Source organism: Prionailurus viverrinus, chromosome C1 (genome assembly GCF_022837055.1).
Source record: "Prionailurus viverrinus isolate Anna chromosome C1, UM_Priviv_1.0, whole genome shotgun sequence".
Taxonomy (NCBI): domain Eukaryota; kingdom Metazoa; phylum Chordata; class Mammalia; order Carnivora; family Felidae; genus Prionailurus; species Prionailurus viverrinus.
Window position 1 is genome coordinate 40,192,503 of NC_062568.1, and position 8,190 is coordinate 40,200,692.

At 37.6% G+C, this 8,190-nt stretch overlaps 1 pseudogene; it reads right to left on the reverse strand.

Annotated features, from left to right (window-relative positions):
- Positions 1-7,277: 7,277 nt before the first annotated feature.
- LOC125174113 (uncharacterized) lies at positions 7,278-7,460 on the reverse strand (annotated as a pseudogene).
- Between the last annotated feature and the right edge of the window lie 730 nt (positions 7,461-8,190).

Sequence of the window (8,190 nt, forward strand, 5' to 3'; positions counted from 1 at the left end):
GTAGGTAGTTGTGGCTTTTTTTTTATTTTTTGAGGAACCTCCACACTGTTTTCCACAGTGGCTGGACCAGTTTACATTCCCACCAACAGTACAAGAGGCTTCCTCTTTCTCTGCATCCTCGCCAACACCTCTTGTTTCTTGTGTTTTTGATTTTAGCCATTCTGACAGATATGAGGTGATATCTCATTGTAGTTTTGATTTGTATTTCACTGATGATAAGTGATGTTGAGTACCTTTTCATGTGTCTGTTGGCCATCTGAATGTATTCTTTGGAGAATGTCTGTTCATGTCTTCTACCCATTTTTAATTGGATTATTTGTTTTTTGGGTGTTGAGTTGTAAAAGTTCTTTATATATTTTGGATAGTAACCTTTTATATGATATGTCATTTCCAAATATTTTCTCCCATTCAGTAGGTTGCCTTTTTGTTTTGTTGATGGTTTCCCTTGCAGTGCGGAAGGTACATTTTTATTTTGATGTAGTCCCAATAGTTCATTTTTGCTTTTAATTCCCTTGCCTCCAGTGACATGTCTAATAAGAAGTTGCTATGGCTGAGGTCAAAGAGATTGCTGACTGTATTCTCCGCTAGGATTTTGATGGTTTCCTGTCTCATATATAAGTCTTTCACCCATTTTGAATTTATTTGTGTGTATGGTGTAAGAAAGTGGTCCAGTTTCAGCATGTAGCTGTTTAGTTTCCCAGCATCAGTTGTTGAAGAGACTGTATTTTTTCCATTGTATATTCTTTCCTGCTTTGTCAAAGATTAGTTGACCATGTAGTTGTGGGTCCATTTCTGGGTTTTCTATTCTGTCCATTGATCTATGTGTCGGTTTTTGCACCAGTAACATAGTCTTGATGAATACAGCTTTGTAACATGGCTTAAAATCTGCAATCATGATGTTTCACCTTTGCTTTTCTTTTTCCAGATTGCTTTGGCTGTCTGGGGTCTTTTGTGGTTCCATACAAATTTTAGGATTGTTTGTTCTAGCTCTGTGAAAAACACTGGTAGTATTTTGATACAGATTGCATTAAATGTGTAGATTGCTTTGAGTAGTATAGACATTTTAACACTATTTGTTCTTCCAATCCATAAGCATGGAATGTTTTTCCATTTCTTTGTGTCTTCTTCAGTTTCTTTCCGAAGTGTTCTATAGTTTACAAGGTACAGAACTTTCACTTCTTAGGTTAGGTTTATTCCTAGGTATCCTATGGTTTTGGGTGCAGTTGTAAATGGGATTGATTTTTTTATTTCTCTTTCTACTGCTTCATTATTGGTGTATAGAAATGCAACAGATTTCTGTATATTGATTTTGTATCCTGCGACTTTACTGAATTTGTGTATCAGTTCCAGCAATTTTTTGGTGAAGTCCTTCAGGTTTTCTATAGAGTATCATGTCATCTGGAAATAGTGAAAGTTTGACTCTTCCTTGCTAATTTGTATGCCTTTTATTTCATTTTGTTGTCTGATTGCTGAGGCTAGTTCTTCCAATACTAAGTTAAATAACAGTGGTGGTGAGAATGGACATCCTGTTTTGTTCCTGAATGTAGAGGAAAAGCTCTCAGTTCTTCCCCCACTGAGGATGATATTAATTGTGGGTCTTTAGCATATGTCTTTTATGATATTGAGGTATGTTCCCCTATCCTTATTTTCTTGAGAGCTTTTATCAAGAATGGATGCTGTACTTTCTCTAATGCTTTTTCTACATCTGTTGGCCTGTTTTTGTTGATTTTGATGGGGTCCTCTGTGCCTCCTGGATTTGGATGTCTGTTTCCTTCCCCAGATTAAGGAAATTTTCAGCTATAATTGTCTCAAATAAACCTGTCCACTTTTTTTCTCTCTTCTTCTGGGACTTCTATGATATAAATATTATTATGCTTTATGGAGTTGCTGAGTTCCTTAGCAACTCCATATTTGTGATCTAGTATTTTTCTTTCCCTCTTCTTTTTAGCTTCATTATTTTCCATAATTTTATCTTTGTTTCACTTATTGGTTCCTATGTTTCTTCCATCCTTTTGGTAATTACATTCAGTCAGTTTCAAATCTCAGTTACTGCATTTTTCATTTTGGCATAATGAGGTTTTAGGTATTTATCTTTGTGGTAAGGGACTTCCTGGTATCTTCTATGCCTTTCTCAAGCTCAGCTACCTTACGATTGTTGCTTTAAATTCTGGATCAGTTGGGGCAGCTGAGTGGCTCAGTCAGTTAAGCAACTGACTTCGGCTCAGGTCATTATCTTATGGTCTGTGAGTTTGAGCCATGCATCGGGCTCTGTGCTGATAGCTCGGAGCCTGGAGCCTGCTTTGGATTCTATGTGTCTCCCTCTCTCTCTCACTGCCCCTACCCTGCTCATGCTGTGTCTCTCTCTCTCTCTCAAAAATGAATAAACATTAACATAAAATTAAAATAATAAATTCTGGATCAGGCATATTACTTATATCTGTCTTGATTAGCTCCCTGGCTGTGACCTTTTTTGTTCTTTCTTTTGGGATGAATTCCTCTGTCTTGGCATTTTGTCTGGGTCTCTGTCTTCTTCTGTGTGTTAGGAAAACCTGCAATGTTTCCTGCTACTGAGAGTAATGGCTATATTAAGAAGAGATAATGTACTGTCCAGGGCCTGGTGCTTCAGGAAATGTCCCTGGTGTGTGCTGTGTGCACTCTGCTGCTGTGTTTTGACTGTTCTTTCCCTCAGGTTAGTCATCTGCAGAGTTTCTCTTTTTCTGCACTGGGGAATGTTTGGACCTTGGCCAGAGTGTGGCAAATTTTAACTAGGTGTTCTCTGGTCTGTTTGTTAAAAGAGACGTGATACTATCTCCACTAGAGCTAAAGCTTTGCAGAACTCTATTGTCAGTAGATGTGATGTGTGCAGGTTGGGAGGTGGAGAGGGGGTTTGTGCTCGTCCTCTAGGGGAGGGCCCCACTTCTCTGGTTCTCAGGCACACTTGTCCTAGTAAAGAAGCAACAGCAGAGTGCAGGGCGGCGGGGCTTCACGTAAGTGGTTTAAGCCACAGTGCTGCTTGCTGAAGTTAGTTTATGTTGAGGGATGGGGGAGAGAAATGATGCCAGCCCCTTCCTTCATCCCCGGAGAGGGGAGGTCATACCTGCCCCTGTCCGAAAACCCTCCCAAAAGAGTGAACAGTCTTCCCTCCTGTGTTCCAGGTTTCCCTCAGATCCCTGCCTTCACCCTGTGTCCGGGCTGTCTGGTCATGTAGCAGTGCAGTGCACTTTGGGCTCTATCTCAGGCAGGCGAGCTGAGTTTTAAAACTCCATACTTTAGGAACCTGGTTTTGTGGGGGCCTGTGCTGATCCTTTGAGGGAGGCTCTCCCTGCAGTAGGTTTGTTGTTCCAGAACAAGAGGTTTGTTCCAGAATGGCAGTCGCACCAAAGCTCAAGGGGGTGGATTTGGAGTAAAGCACATTCAGAGATCAGTGTACAGGTTAGCCATCCTCAGCAGGTGTCTGTGCACCTGTGCTGAGGGGCGGGGAAGGAAATGGAACCTGCCAGCTCTTTTGTCCTCAGAGAGGCAATGCCACCTCTCCCAGATGCTCTCCAAGAAGAGGGAGCCCTCTCTCCTAGTGCATCCCAGGGGATCCTCAGATCACATCATCTGCCCCTTGGGCTATTTGCCTTCCTTCTCCACAGGAGCACTGCTCTGCCAGCCTCCACACCTGCTACAGCACGGACTTCTAAAACTCCAGTCTTTGGAGTTTAAGCTGGTTGTAAAAATTCGTGAAAATCAACCCCTTTCATTTTCCTAGTCAGTGGCTTTGGGGAAGTGTTTTCCTTGTGCCATCCTCTGTGGGCTTCTCTCTCTCTCTCTCTCTCTCTCTCTCTCTCTCTCTCTCTCTCTCTCTCTCCCATCTGTGACCAGCACTCCTTCCCCTCCACAGCACCCGTTATCTGTTTCTCCCTCAAACTATATCTCTGCACTTCCTACCTTCCACAATGTTGCCTCTTCTCTCTCTCTAGTTGTGCAGTTTGTTCTGTCAGTCTTCAGCTGGATTTCATAGGTATTGAGAATGATTTGATACTTAGCTGTGTTTGAGGGACAAGGCAAGCCTAGGGTTGTTCTACTACTTTGCCATCTTAGCTTGGTGTGAAAATTTCTATCATGAGACTAATAAGACCCCGAACCATTCTTTCATTTATTCAATCCAGGAATTCTTTTATTAACAAATTTTGGTTTTTTTGAAAAACATAAAATATTTCATAAACTTCCTAAGCATAGTAACTTAAATATTATATCCCTTGTGATATATGAAGAAGGTTACATATTAAGGAAAGAACCAGAAAGGAACCAGAAAGGAACTGGTGGGAAAAGGGTGTCCTTACTGAGAACTAAATCCTCCTGAAACCAAATATTTGAAGCTGGGGTAATATTTTATAGCCCTTTATTGGAGTGATAACCCCTGTTTCTGAGCTCTACAGTATCTCTCTCTCTCTCTCTCTCTCTCTCTCTCCTTTTTTACTTTTAATGCTTAGTTATTTCTGATCTTAAAATTATAAATTCCGATTAAAGGTCCTCATCATAAAAGTTTATCTGTTTCTGATTGATAAACTAAACAGAATGCAACAGCATTAACAAAAATCCTATGGCATTTCATTGTTTCTTCTTTCATGTAAATAGGAAATATTCAACACCCCAGGATAAGTAAATTCTAGTCTAAAAATGCGGAATCCTATCTTCCAAATCTGAGATAGTTCTGATTTGCTAATTCACTAGATAGTTCTAATTCATTGAGCAAGTCTCAAGAGCTCTGTGCCTCAGTTTCTTCATCTGCAAAATAAGGATAATAATAAGCACTGTCATTGTAAGATTGTTATGAAGCTCCCTAAAAGGATTACTTTAACTATAACTTGGATTAAAAGAAGAAACATAAACTAAAATTGAAACTTTGTTGGATGTGGAATACTCAAAGAGAAGTTATTAATAAACTTTCCAGGAATTAGAGTTTTAAAAGCTCTTCTGTAATTTAGGGCGTAGTTCATCTAAGTTCATCTTGTGTCTAAGGACACAATCCTACATGCCACCTGGTAGGACAAGTTTTAATATCTCCATCTCTACCTATCTCTCTCTCTCTCTCTTGCTCTCTCTCTCTCTCTCTCTCTCTCTCTCTCTCTGTATCTCTGAAGCATCAAGCATCATGGAAGCAAAAAACCCAAAAGTGAACATATACAGTTCCCAAATTAATTCATGACTATAGGGTTTTAACTTAACCTCATCATTCTTATAGTCTCAGAATAAAAGTACCAACACTATTATCAACAATATGAGTTATATTTGCCTTTGGGGAATATCTCACTAAATGTGTAGAGTTAAATTACTATGCTTTAAAGTAATTTCAAATAGTTTCTCTTGACAGATTTTTAGATAATGCTTTATGCAACTTAAAATTTTTTTATTTCCCCTTTCCTTCCCCCATGGAGGAAGGCAAACCATAAGAGACTCTTAATACAGAGAACAAACTGAGGGTTCATGGGGGGTGGGGGAGAGAGGAAAGTGGGTGATGGGCATTGAGGAGGGCACTAGTTGGGATGAGCATTGGGTTTGTATGGAAGCCAATTTGACAATAAATTATATTTAAAAAATAATAAAATAAATTTTTTTATTAAAAAAATTTTAATATTTATTTCTGAGAGAGAGAGAGACAGAGCATGAGCATGGGAGGGACAGAGAAAGAGAGGGACACACAGACTCCAAAGCAGGCTCCAAGCTCCGAGCTGTCAGCACAGAGCCTGACATGGAGTTCGAACTCACGAACCAGGAGATCATGACCTGAGCCGAAGTCAGAGGCTTAACTGACTGAGCCACTCAGGTGCCCCTAAAATTTTTTTTATATTTATGTAAAAATTTACATGGTTCCAAAGTAAATACACAAAACAAGTTATATTCAGGGAAGTTTAGCTGCTTCTATTCCTGCTTTTTCCATTTTATTTCCCACCTCACTCTATAGACAATCATTACTTTTTTTTATTAAAAAATTAAAGTATAATTTTACAATTTTTAGTGGCCTGTCCTATGAATTTAAATGTGTGTAGTCATATGACCACTTCAATCAAGATACACAAAAGTTCGTTTACTCTAGTGAATTCCCTGCGCTCCATCACCAGCTTGTGGCAACCACTTGTCTATTTTTTGTCCTTCTAGTTTTGCCTTTGTAGAATGTCCCGTAAATGGAGTTGTTCATATAGTCTTTTGAGTCTGCCTTCTTTCACTTAGAAAAGACATTTAAGATTTACTCATGATGTTGTGTGTATCAGTAAAGTGTTTTTTTTTATTGATGAGTCATATTTCATTGTATGAGTGTAATATAGCATATTTATGTATTCCTAGTTGAGTGAGATTTGGGTTATTTTCAGTTTTAGGTGATTACAAATAAAGCTTCTGTAAATATTCACAAAAAGGTTTTTGTGTGAATATAGATTTCATTTCACTTGAGTAAATATTTCATTGTGGTATTTGCTAGGTTATATGGTAATTGTATCTTTAACCTTATAAGAAACCATTTTCCAAAGTGGCTGTAACATTTTATGTTCCTACCAGCAATGTATGAGAGTCCCAGTTGCTCAGCATCCTTGTCAACAATTGATATTATTTTTTATTTTAGCCATTTATTATTTATAGCCATTTATTGTTTATATTAGCAATTCTAATAAGTATGTGGTAGTATGCCATTGTGGTTTAATTTGCATTTCTTTAATGGATAGTGATGTCCAATATATTTTTCCATATTTTTATAGGTCATCTGTATATCTTTTTCGGTATTGTGCCTATTCTAATCTTTTGTTTATTTTACGTTGGGTTGTATGTGTCTTATTATTGAGTTTTGAGTGGTTTTTTTTTATATTCTGAATACAAGACCTGTGTCAAATATGTGATTTGCAAATACTTTCTCCCAGTTTAAGATTTACTTTTTCATTCTTAAAAATGTCTTTCAAAGAGTTCAAGGTCTTAATTTTAATTAAGTCCAATTTTCAACTTATTTTTTCTAGAAATGTAATAGTTTGAGATTTTACATTTGTCTTATAATTCATTTTGAGTCAGTTTTTTGTAATGGGCATGAAGTATGAATCAAGCTTCTTCTTTTTTTTTTTTTTTGCTATGGATATCCAAATGTTCCAGTACCATTTGTTGAAAACTATCTGTATTCTGAATTACCTTTAAAATCTTGTAAAAAATCAATTGTTCATATACATGTGAATCTATTACTGACTCTCAATTTTATTCCATTAATCTAAATATACTTCCTCTGGTACCACCCTGTTCTTTCTTCTTCAGAAACCACTTAGACTGCATCCTCTCACTCTTACTACCCCAAAGGAAGAGAGAAGGACAGTCATCAGTGGCAGAAGACAGTTGCAGAAACTAACACCTAGAGCTGCTCAGGAGTAAACACTACACCTTCTCCTTGTGTCCCACTGTCTTGATTACTGTAGGTCTATAGCAAGACTTGAAGTGGCCTTGCTATAAGATGAGTTCTCTAATTTTATTCTTCTTTATTAAAATCATCTTGGGGTTGCCTGGGTGGCTCAGTCAGTTAAGCATCTAACTTCGGCTCAGGTCATGATGTCACAGTTTCTGAGTTTGAGCCCCGTGTCAGGCTCTGTGCTGACAGCTGAGAGCCTGGAGCCTGCTTCAGATTCTGTGTCTCTGCCCCTCCCATGTTCATGCTCTGTCTCTCAATAGTAAATAAATGTTTAAAAAAATTTTTACATTGTCTTGGCTATTGTAATTTCTTTGCTTTTCCATATATATTTTAAAACCAACTTGTTGATCTTTATCAAAACCTCTACTGGGATTTTGATTAGAATTGCTTTGAATCTATAGATCCTGAACAAGATTAAGAATTGACGTATTGCCACTATTGAGTCTTCAATTCCATAACCACAGTGTATATTTCCATTGACTTAGGTCTTTTTTACTTATGTCATCAGTATTTTCTGTTTTTCCATATACATAGCTTGTACCTATTTAGCAATTCATACCTTTGAACCTATTTATGCCTAGATATTTTATGGTTTTTGGTGGCATTGTAAATGGTAGTTTTTGGTTGATATTTTACTTTCCAATTGATCATTGCTAGTATATGGAAATATGGTTGATTTTGTAAATTAATCTTGTGTTTTCTGACCTTAATAAACTCACTTATTGGTTCTAGAAATATTTTTGTAGCTACTTCAGGATTTTTTACAT